We start from the raw sequence: 12,339 nt of genomic DNA, 5'->3' as shown, positions 1-12,339 counted from the left end.
TTCTTTCTGAAAACAGGTTGGTTACATTCAAGAATCCAGCACAACATATTATTCCCAGTCTTTTGGCTACATAATCTCCGTTCAATGCGACAGCCTTAATCCACTTTACCGGGAGAACCTGTATGCACGCATGTGCCATACTGGTCGACGTCGGAGCTAACGCCTTTCTAGAGGGTAATACGAAAGTAAGGTCTCCTATCTTTTTATAAGTACAGAACTCTGTTTGTGTGGCAGTTGGTCACACTGTGATGAAGAGTACTTCACGTGCTGTGTGTAAACATGCACACGCCGCGCTGAGGCCCTCGGCTTGGCAGCCGTTGAGAATGAGCTCCGGTTGGATGTTACCGCCAAGTGCGAATTGTGCGCAGTTATTCGGTTTTTGAACGCAAAGGGCACTGCGCCGATGGAAATCCATCGCCAATTGACGGAAGTGTATGGTGAGTGGTGCATGGATGTCAAAAATGATCGTAAGTGGTGTAGAGAGTTTGCAGCTGCTCGGACCGAAATTCACGACGAACAAAGGAGCGAGAGACCGTCAATTTCTGAGGAGACAGTGTTGAAGTTTGAAAAAAGCATGCGTGAAGATCGGCGGATCACCCTGCAGGATCCATGCACGTTGGTTCCTGAGGTTTCCCGAAGCGCCGATCACAAAATTTTAACGGAAACATTGAACTACCGGAAGGTGTGCGCAAGATGAGTGCCACGCATGGTAACTGAGGACCACATGCGGCAACGAGTTGATGCTTCCCGCGCATTTCTTCGTCACCTGGCAGCCGAACAGGACAACTTTCTGGACTCAATTGTCACGGGTGACGAAACCTGGGCATACCACTTTACACCCGAGACCAATCAACAATCTCGCCAGTGTTGGCATCCTCCTTCGCCAAAGCTGCGGAAATTCAAACAAACACGGTCTGCCAGTAAAGTCATGACAGCCGTTTTTTTGGGATCGGAAAGGGATATTGTTGGTCGAATTTATGCCCACTAGGACCACAATCAACGCTGACAGGTACTGTGAGACTCTGAAAAAACTCAAACGGGCAATTCAGAACCGGAGAAGACGAATGTTGTGCAAGGGCGTACACATTCTCCATGACAACACTCGCCCACACGTCGCTCGGCATACCGTTGCTCTCCTGCAACAGTTTCAATGGAACATAATCACCCATCCACCCTATAGTCCTGCCTTGGCGTCCAGTGACTATCACCTGTTCCCTATATTAAAAGAAGATTTGGCCAGAAAGCGATTCAGCTCCGACGACGAGGTGAAAGAAGAGGTTCATAACTTTCTGAACATCATGGCGGCGAGCTGGTATGACATGGGCATACAAAAACTGCCACAGCGTCTACAAAAATGCATTGACAAAAATGGTGATTATGTCGAAAAAAACTAAATGCTCAAGCTGTAAACTGATGTAAACCATTGTAGAAATAAACAGTCCTATGTACTTATAAAAAAATAGGAGACCTTACTTTTGGGAAACGTACTGCTTCCAATGAAATTTTGTACGGACTTGTATGAGGCACTGCATTGTCTCGGAGAATTTCGTTTGTATTTTTGTGGAGACGAAGACGGTCAAGTCGTTTCTTCAATTTCACAACTGCGTGCTGCCGGCCGATACGAATGAGATCTGATAGGTTCGCGACTTTGTTGCGATGATGACAGACGCCTAGCCCAACGACTTACCATGCTCTTGTTCACTGTCCGTAAACATTCTGCAAGAGCCTATGAATGTCTTCAATGCCCTGGCTTTCCGCCAAAAGAAACTCAGTGACAGCCCTCTGCTTGGAACGCACAAGTGCTGCAGACGCCATTTTGAAGGCTAGATATTGCGTTACCTCGTATCAGACTGTCCTGAAACTATAGGGTCTGAGGCAGGATGTCCCACAACAAATTCCGCATATTAGCCGAGAAAAAAAAAGTTTTGCATTACTTATCGAATATCCTTCGTATATACAAGTGATTCTATAAAACGCTAATGCTCCGTAGTACAGGCAATCATTGTAAGCAAAACCACCCCTTCCTTCTGTCTCCTTCATTTTTATGTCACAGTCTATGGCCGTCCTATTCACCTCACCCCCACCCTCAACTACCTTAGTGTCAATTTTGACCGTCGCCTTTCCTGGAACCCCCATCTCCAGACGATCCAAGCCAAGGCACGTTCCCGACTCCACCTCCTCAAAACTCCTTTCTGGCCACACATGAGGTCTGGACCCCTCCACCATCCTCCACACTTGTAAATCCCTCATCCACCCCATCCTCTGCTATGCCCATCTGGCCTGGATCTCCGCCCCTCCCACCTATAAGTCCCTCCAAATCCTTGAATGTCATGCACTCCACCTTACCTATCGCATCCGTCTCCCATCCCACACATGGATCCTATACAACTTGATTCCCTTCCCGCACCTTCTCCTTTGCATTTCCCATAAGCTCGATCCCTTACACCTGCTTGTCTCTCACATCCTCGCCCATCCCAGCCTGCTGCCGAGCGTGTATTCTTGCATCTCACCTCCTCTCTATCTTCACACCCTCCATACCCTTTCCCAAGGTAGCTTCAACCAACTCCCCCTCCCAGATGATCTCTATGACCTGTCCATCTACCCCTCCTACCAGCTCTGACTCTCCCCTCCTGTCTCCCCTTTTCTCCCCCAGGGCTCCCTCCCTCCCTCCTCACCTTCCTTTCTCCTCTCTCCTCTCTCCCACATCTCCCACTTCCATCCCTCTCCCCAGGCTTCCAACCCCTCCCCTCTCACCTCCCCGCTGCTCTCCCTTGTTTCTCCCGCTGGCTGTGCCTCCCACCTTCCCGCCCTCCTATCTCTACCTTTGACCTGGAGGCAGCCCAATCCCCCCCCCCCCCCCCCGCCCATTCGTCAGTGTGAGTACTTTGCTGATGATCGTTGGCAGTGTTTCCGTTCATCAGTGTCTCTCTGTTTGTGTACAGTGTTTTCATGAGTGTTTTCTACTACGTTTGCATCTCCACCTGGATGTCTTCATCTGTTTCAACTGGTGCCACTCTTCATTACAGTGTTTTCCGTCGAACGACTTCTGATTTCTTGTGCAGTGTTCATAGTGTGTTTACCATGTTTTTATGTTTGCTGTGCCTTCCGTGTAGATATGCTGTGTCTTTTGGCCGAAGAGAGGCGTATGTAGGCCACTGCCGGCCTGCCTCAGCTGGGGCATGAAATAACAATAAAGGAAAAAAAAGCTCCGTAGTATCCTACACACATGGGCGACACCGAGGTTATACTTTCTCATAATTTATCGAATAAGAATACATCGAGATCAACAGAAACGACTAGACATTCCTTCACAACATGGGAGAGCGTCACACTTTCGTAAAAACAGCGCAGATCCAGGACTCAGTAACCACAGCCTAGTGAAACAGTAAAAGTTAAGCGGTCGCTAGACACCATATATGAAATTTCAATTTTATGAAGATAAATTACCCTCAAAAATATTATGAGCCTACCGCATAACTGAATGTATGAAATTTCTATTTACGGAGAATTTACTCGTAATGCGGCACAGTAACACCATTTGAATTTACACAGATGTTTTATTCACTGATCTAATTTCTGCTTCATCGCTGTATTTAATGCTGTTACATTCAGTTGCCCCTGTTTTGCTTCTGTTGGTATTATTACCTCTTTTCAAGACACTACCCGTTCCGTTCAACTGTTCTTATAAGTCCACTTCCGCCTTTCACAGAATTTTATCAATAACATGAAAGTTTTTCTTTATCCTCGCTGAATCTAATTCTCTTTCTGAGTTTCTCCTCGGTTTTCTTCACAGCTCATTCAATGTACAGATTGAAGAATGTCAGGGATATACAACAGCCGTGTTTTATTCCCTACATGTCCCATCGTGTCCTTAGACTCTTGCAACAGTAGTATGTGTTGTGTACAAGGTGTAGAAAATCTTGCACTGCCTGAATTCTGTCCCTGGTGTGTTATCATGTATCGATCTCACGCTACGGGCATCGCGAAGTTGGCAATGGAATCGCAGGTTTCTGTTAGAAGCCGTTAGCAGTCGTGCCTGATCCAGTGCACCCAATGGCGTACGCCCCCTGAGCCGAAACTCTGGCGGCTCTGGTCTACGAGCGCCCTCTGGCGCCGCGATATACGACGGCTGACAGCAGGTATCGCATGCCTCACATAAGCTTGATACACTTTGATACACAGATGTCGTCTAGTTGCGTCTCAAACTTCATCGTCTGTGCTTAGTACAGAGACCCTCGTCATTGTGACATTCAGAGCTGGGGTCTATTTCCGGCTGCATTATTTGTAAGAGTCTTTATAGACTTCGAGAAATACAAGTTCAGTAACTCTCCTTTTTGCTGTGTTAACTTGTTCTCTAATCATTTCTGCTCCTGTCCAGCCTTCTTAAGATGACGGTTGCTGCACTACTCTACCTCCTATCAACTATGATACTCACCTCCCCCTCCCCCCTCCCCCTGCCCCTGCCCCACCCCCACCCCCTCCCCCTCCCCGTCCCCCTCTCCCTTTCCATCCTGTTTCTTCTCCACCTACCCACACCTTAACTCCATTCTCCCACCCCCACCATTCCCATCCTCTGCTTTTCCCCACTCCCTGTCGCGTCTGCCCAGCACCCCCCCCCCCTTTCTTATGGGTCCTCATCCTCCATCGGCTCCTTTCCCCCCCCTCTCCCCTTCGTTTTTCCTCTCCTTCCCACTTTTTTATTTTCCCATTATCTGCCCAGGTTCCCCCCACCTGCTGCATTATGTCATGTATGCTGTGGTATGTCATGTTTGCCAACTTTTTAGTGCAGTGTTCAAGTGAATGCTCAGTGTTGTTCGTCTTTCCCAAGTGTTGCGAACAGAAATCATGCTGTCACTGGGTGTGAATTTTATGTCTCTTGCGAACAGAAACCAGACTCTCGCCGTGTTTTTTTAATTGTCTGTCTATTATTTTACCTGTCTGCTTCATATGTATTTTATTAGCATCATCATCCCTTTGTTCAATGTTTTAAGTTCCACGATTTTTTCGCCATGTTGCCATTTAAGTCTCCGATTTTATCGCCTGTTTTTATTATTTATCAATCCTCATCTTTTTAAACCAAATTCTGTAGGCTGAAGAGCGACATACTAAGCTGCTGCCATCCCACCCCCTATGGGGGGAATCGAAACTCAATAAAGGAAAAAAAAGAAAAAGCACTGCTCTACCTCCTATCAACTATGATCCTCACCTTCCCCTCCCTACCTCCCTCTCTCCCTCCTTTCCATCCTGTTTTTTCTCCACCACCCACACCTTGACTCCATTCTCCCCCCCCCCCCAGGTCCTTTTTCTTTCCCCTCCACTGTCTTCCCCACTCTTTTTTCGCTTCCTCCCTTTTTCTATGCCCACCATCAGCTCCCCCCTTCCCCCACCCCCCTATACCCATAGGCTTTCATACTTTATAATGCAGTGCTTTCAATGAGTGTTCAGTGTTGTGCTTCCCCTTTTTAAAGTGCTGCGAACAGAAACCGTTATTTTTAATTGTGCCTCTCTGTTTCCCAATGTTTTAATCAGCATCACTGACCTCTTTGTTTTTTATGTTTTCTTCACAACTTTTTCGCAATGTACCAGTTTTAAACAGTCACCATTTTATCACCTCTTTTTATTGTTATGTCTCCTCATTATGTTTTTTAACTTTATCTGTAGGCTACAGAGCGGCGTATTACGCCGCTGCCAGCCCGCACTGCCCCTCTGGGGGAGAATCGAGATACAATAAAGAAAAAAAAGCACCGCTCTGTAGCCTACCCCTCCTTACCATTGTGTACACAGTTGTACACACCACCTGGTACCTTCACGGTATATTACAGTCATAGTTTTCAAAGCCACCTCTAAGTTGTTATTTTGTGATTATTATTGTTTTAGTGATTAAAACTGCATGCAACTCTAATTCAGGTTACGTTATTAGAAAAAAGACTGCGACATCAGAAAGGAGAGGTTATTTATGATAGAAAAATATGCCACCTTACTAGTTAATAAATTTCCAAAAATTGTTTCAAGCGTCGGTCAGCAGCATCGACATACTTGGCGAAATGCATGATATACACTGTGCTGTCTTCCAATATATTTATTCACAACTTGTGTCGGTCATGGACAATCTTCGCAGTGGAAAAATATCTATTGTGACACCTTTAGAGCCGGCCGCGGTGGCCGAGCGGTTCTAGGCACTTCAGTACGGAACCACGCGGCTGCTACGGTCGCAGGTTCGAATCCTGCCTCGGGCATGGATGTGTGTGATGTCCTTAGGTTAGTTAGGTTTAAGTAGTTCTAAGTTTAGGGGACTGATGACCTCAGCTGTTAAGTCCCATAGTGCTTAGAGCCATTTGAACCATTTTATTGACAACTTTAGATGTCATACATGCTGTTTAACCTGAAAAGTATATGCCACTACTGACCTGAAAATTTAATAAAAAGATACTTTAAGCCATAATATCCATTTAAGCTAGCAAAGCACATTGAAAATATGAAGACATATAGCAGCAGTAAGTGTACAGGACCATTGCTCGGACACTGGTAAAGGTGATTAATTATCGAATAAATGCAGTGTGTATCATGCATTTCGCCAAGCGATAAATTTCAGGCATTGATAAGTAAATAAAGAAAACCGCGTGATCAGACGCTGAAGTCCACGCAATGGTCGACTGACAGCAATTTCATCTTCATTCATAACCGGATGCGATTTGTTGGGGCATGCGTTCAGCGCACCGCACTCCCGGCCTTTTTCGACGTTCCAAATTCAAAGCCGCTCATGTCACGAGGCTCCTCCCTTGGCACGACAAGGCAGAGTGCACCGCTGTCTAGTTCTGATACTCTTTGGCAGCACCAAGACTCGAACCGGGATTTGTCGTGTTGGCCACAAGGCTATGGAAGCGGGTTCAGGCATTAACAATCTAGTTAATCTGTGCAAGCTACGTAGTTATATTTTTATTAATTGTGACTGAAGTATTCATCTTTCAGTAACAGAAAATAGTAATAGGTCTTTGCCGTGAAAAACGATATGGCAGGCAACAAGTGCTTTTGAGACAAATCAAAAGTGAAAGCCAGTTTAAAAAAACAAGTAGAATGCTACCAGCTGACGCACATAGATACATGATGATGACCTTGAACAAATTCGAGGAGGTTGGTTTCAACACCATAGTGCTTTAATAGCTATGGTTTTATGAGAAATGGTATGCCGTTGCTTTTTCCGACCGACACCCAGCCCGTTAAAGGGTCATCTTCAGTTTAAGCCGGATTTCAAAAAGAAGTAAGAAGTGACAAACAATATCGTAAAAGAGGCTACTGAATCGAAACGGAAACATTTCGATCGACTGCCTGACACTTCACCACTGAGCCACCAAGTCACACTGTCTTACTTTGCGTGCTTACGGGGGACCTACACGACATTAAGCAGGTGTACCAGTTTCTTTGGCCCTCCAGTGTAACATAAATCACAAAATTAATAACCAAGATAAACTACATTCAATTTAAGAATTCATTTACGAGTGTTTGCAAAGGAAAGCCTCCCAATGAAATCCCAGTCTGATACATACTAACAAAGATCTTAATGAACTATACTGAAAATATAACTTTTAAAAAATTATATAAGCAAAAGAATATAAAGTCTTACATTGTCACAAATATGTACATTACACCATATGCCTCATAGATGAACCACAAGAATTTATAAGCAGTTTACACATACAGTTATGTAACTGTCGTGTCCGGTCCCGCTCGTACAATATAGGATGCCTAGAAAGCTGTTTTCTCGGATAACAAGACAACGTAGCGATTTACAATGAGATGTCGCAAGCAAATGGCTACATGCAAATAATCAATGTTCTTCGATGTATACAGTTTCCATAAAAGCAAATAATACGGTTCCCAATTCATGGCTCGTTTTCAAGTGCACTTCTTCTAGTGCGGCCGGGACTTGGCAGAACGGCGCTCGAATTCTCTTCGTATAGGGGCCGCTACTGCCTTGGTGCGGTCCTCGTCAGCGTGCTATTGTCTGACGTCGTCTCGCAGCCTTCTGTGTTCTTGCATGCCGGCGCTTGACGTTGCGCCGGAACAGCAACGTACACCACAGTGTTCATTTCACATTGGTAGTGGAAACAGAGAAAAAAATAATCTTGACCTGAGAGTGACAAAATCTAAAAATAGACACAGCTTAAACATTTCGGAAAATAAGCAGCTACAGACAGAGTAATACACAAGAAATTAAACCACCCACTTTCTCACAAAATACCATACACCAGGCACACGCCTCTCAGGCAATGTAGAACACCTCTGAACAAAAATAACATAAAGAAGGCTAAACATAATCATACCATAGTGGTTGTGACGTGTCCTTAAATGTAAAAATTGTAGAGTGAACTTGAACTTACATAGTCAACAAGGGTTACTATAAAAATTTTGAAATTTATGGTAAGGACTTATAGGACCAAACTGCTGAGGTCATCGTTCCCTAAGCTTACACTCTACTTAATCTAGCTTAAACTAACTTACGCTAAGGACGATACACACATATGCCCGAGGGAGGACTCGAACCTCGGATGGGGGGAGCGGTAAAAAATTCACATTCAACACTCCCAGGGTACATAGGACGAAAATAACATTTTAGAGGAGACAAAACAAATACTTCTTGCTGTTGTTGTGGTCTTCAGTCCTGAGACTGGTTTGATGCAGCTCTCCATGCTACTCTATCCTGTGCAAGCTTCTTCATCTCCCAGTACCTACTGCAGCCTACATCCTTCTGAATCTGCTTAGTGTATTCATCTCTTGGTCTCCCTCTACGATTTTTACCCTCCACGCTGCCATCCAGTAATAAATTGGTGATCCCTTGGTGCCTCAGAACATGTCCTAGTAACCGATCCCTTCTCCTTGTCAAGTTGTGCCACTAACTCCTCTTCTCCCCAATTCTATTGAATACCTTCTCATTAGTTATGTGATCTACCCATCTAATCTTCAGCATTCTTCTGTAGCACCACATTTCAAAAGCTTCTATTCTCTTCTTGTCTAAACTATTTATCGTCCATGTTTCACTTCCATACATGGCTACACTCCATACAAATACTTTCAGAAACGACTTCCTGACACTTAAATCTATACTCGATGATAACAAATTTCTTTTCTTCAGAAACACTTTCCTTGCCATTGTCAGTCTACATTTTATATCCTCTCTACTTCGACCATCATCAGTTATTTTGCTCCCCAAACAGCAAAACTACTTTACTACTTTAAGTGTTTCATTTCCTAATCTAATTCCCGCAACATCACCCGATTTAATTCGACTACATTCCATTATCCTCGTTTTGCTTCTGTTGATGTTCATCTTATACGCTCCTTTCAAGACACTGTCTATTCCGTTCGACTGCTCTTCCAAGTCGTTTGCTGTCTCTGACAGAATTACAATGTCATCGGCGAACCTCAAAGATTTCATTTCTTCTCCGTGGATTTTAATACGTACTCCGCACTTTTCTTTTGTTTCCTTTACTGTTTGCTCAATATACAGATTGAATAGCATCGGGGAGAGGCTACAATCCTGTCTCACTCCCTTCCCAACCACTGTTTCCCTTTCATGTCCCTCGACTCTTATAACTGCCATATGCTTTCTGTACAAATTGTAAATAGCCTTTCGCTCCCTGTATTTTACCCCTGCTACACTTCTTTATGTGACACAAATGTCACAGTTTTGCGGTTTCTCCACTAGGAGTCCATGGAGGTTTGGTGCTAGTAATGTCCAGAGACGGTATACAAACTGCTGTGTGTTGGACATTGTTTTCTAGACGTTCCTGAACACGCACAAGTAGAATCTGTGAGCTAATGACTGTCTACAAAACGAAAAAAATAAACACGTGTTTCACGAGTGATGGTTGCAGCTTTTCTGGAGTGTTCTTTGGTGTGCCGTACATCAAACGCTTCATACTCGCCCCCCTCAGCCCAAAAAAGAAAATCCATAGGAGCAGTGAAGCCGGGATAGCATGGTGACCATGGTACTGGGCCACCCCTTCCAATCCAACCACTTTGAACAACACTGTCGAATTGTTCTCTGAAATCAAAGGTAAAATGAGGTAGACCCCCGTCATGCTAAAAACATAGTTGTAGCTAGCAAGGACCCGTTAGAACAGCAGAAAATTTCATGCAAACACAAGATAGGCAATAATAATGTAATTGTTTACCCAAGGACGCGGACAAAGCTAGCTATATGAAAACATATACTCCCTGGCGGTAAGGTGTAATTTTGTTGAACACCACATTCCAATGTCAACGAAATGCATACGAATCACCGAAAAGAGCTATGAACTTTGGCGTATGGGACGTCCAGCGTCAAAACCTTAAAGGGCCCTTGTGGGGGCCACCTGTGATATGTGTGTCACATAAGAAGATCACACCCTTTGTAAAGATGAAACCTTTCAGTATGATCCATTTAAGAGCATATACAGAAGCAGAGGTCCTGGAAGGTAATTACGAACCATCCCAGAAAGGGATAATCGAAAGCTAATCACATGATGAAACACTGCTCAAATTCTATACAAGGGGCCAGATCGGGTGGTCCTTATGAATGTGGTACTCCTCTGGATTGTACTGCCGCAATTCCCTCCTAACAGTTGCGTCATCTGTACCCATAAACATGCCACAGCAAGCGTAATTTAAGGTCCATTACAAAGTTTCGCTGTCGCAGGATTTCCAAATTTCATTACTCTCATATCAGTTATTTGGACAGCGACATGCTAAAGACGAACACTCCTTGCTTCTCGTAGCGGTTCGTAACGTCCAGCAGAGCAACTGTGATGTGTAAACAGACGCTTACATGCAGCAAATTCTCTTTCATTATACTCTCTCCTCACTGAGATACATAATTACTTCCACAAATTCAAACAGTTAGTAGTTCACGCTCGATCCAAAATTTCTTATGTCGACGGCATCTGCTAAGGCACAATGAAGGCTTTGAAGCATAAACATTTATCATGAATCCGCGCGCCAGAACCAATCTACCTGACTGGAGCGAGTACCAGATAAACGACGGGTTGAACTACAGCCTCATGTGCGACTCATCCTTTTTCAGTGTCTGTCGTTGACGTCCTGAAACTCTCTTCAAAGTTCTCTGATTGCCTAAAATTGTTCAGCCTGGAGCGAAGACAAAAAGCTGTTGCAGTTTTGCCCAGAAGGGTTTCTAAGTCGAGCCCCCACTTCACTGTCGTTTGCAGGCCACCGTAGACTGCTGTGGCGCAACACAGCGCTTTCTCTGCTGACACACGGCAGGATGTGGCCCCATAAACTTTTGAACCGCAAGAAGGTGGACAAAAAGCTTGGAAAGGTCAGACTGAGCCTAACTGTTACCACCTCTCTCCACAAATAAGACTTCGTAATGGTCTCTTCCTCCTGCTAATATCTCCCACATTAAAGATTTCTTGATGACGCCAGTCCATACTCCGAAAAGTAATTTATTAGAGAATCTTTTACTAAGAGGAGGAACCTCTCCCTTCTATCCACGACTCTTCCATAGGTACAAGATGATCTAGAGCAAACAATCTCTAACTTGTAACGGCTTCCATTTACGACTATTAAACACAACGTCAAGAAACTGTAAGTCATTTCTGGAAGCATTTTTGGCAACCCCGAAGCATTGCATTGCTTCTATGACCGTCTGTCCTCTGTCCAGCCGCTGTTCTGCTTTTGCTTACAGTGTTGATCAGTACTTTTATTGGTGAGAGGTATCGTCGTGATATATTTCTATGCTTTAGAGGCCCTCAACTACTTATTTCAACCATATATCGGAGACTTTTAGGTCCACTGTGTAGTACATTAAAAATCTACTTCGCTCGTCGTGTTGCATCTATCCTGAACATATGCCCGTATAAACTGAGTCGTTATTTCCTGGTTAACTCCATGAACAGTTCATTCTCCCTGTGTAACTCTTCTCTTCTTGGTAGTGTGTACTATCCGTCTGTTTTGGTAGGACCCACTATGTTCCGAAGGATATTATGTTCAAACTTCTCGGCTTCTCTCATTCCAGACTTTTCTGTCATTTTGAAACATTCATCTGCTGATACATGTTTGGTGTTGATAACTGTGTTTAGTGTCTTAGATTAGCTTTTCTTGAAATTGCCCATGTCTTCTATTGGACATAAATCCTTCGAAGAGCAGCGGTCATCTCTGTCTTCTGCTATCGTTGACTTGTTTTCTCTAGTTTTCATATGCACTATTTCACCAAGGAGTCTCAAACCGTCCACTTTTCTTATTTAGTTGTACACTGTTATGAAGTAACGAGATGCCTTTCAGATGTTGGTTTGGTACTTTGCTTTTTCGAAATAAATTTAGAGACCAGGTTCTCCCACATGTTCT

Source organism: Schistocerca serialis, chromosome 7, assembly GCF_023864345.2.
Source record: "Schistocerca serialis cubense isolate TAMUIC-IGC-003099 chromosome 7, iqSchSeri2.2, whole genome shotgun sequence".
Taxonomy (NCBI): Eukaryota; Metazoa; Arthropoda; class Insecta; order Orthoptera; family Acrididae; genus Schistocerca; species Schistocerca serialis.
The sequence above is the reverse complement of the archived record's forward strand: the minus strand, read 5'-3'. Positions refer to the sequence as shown.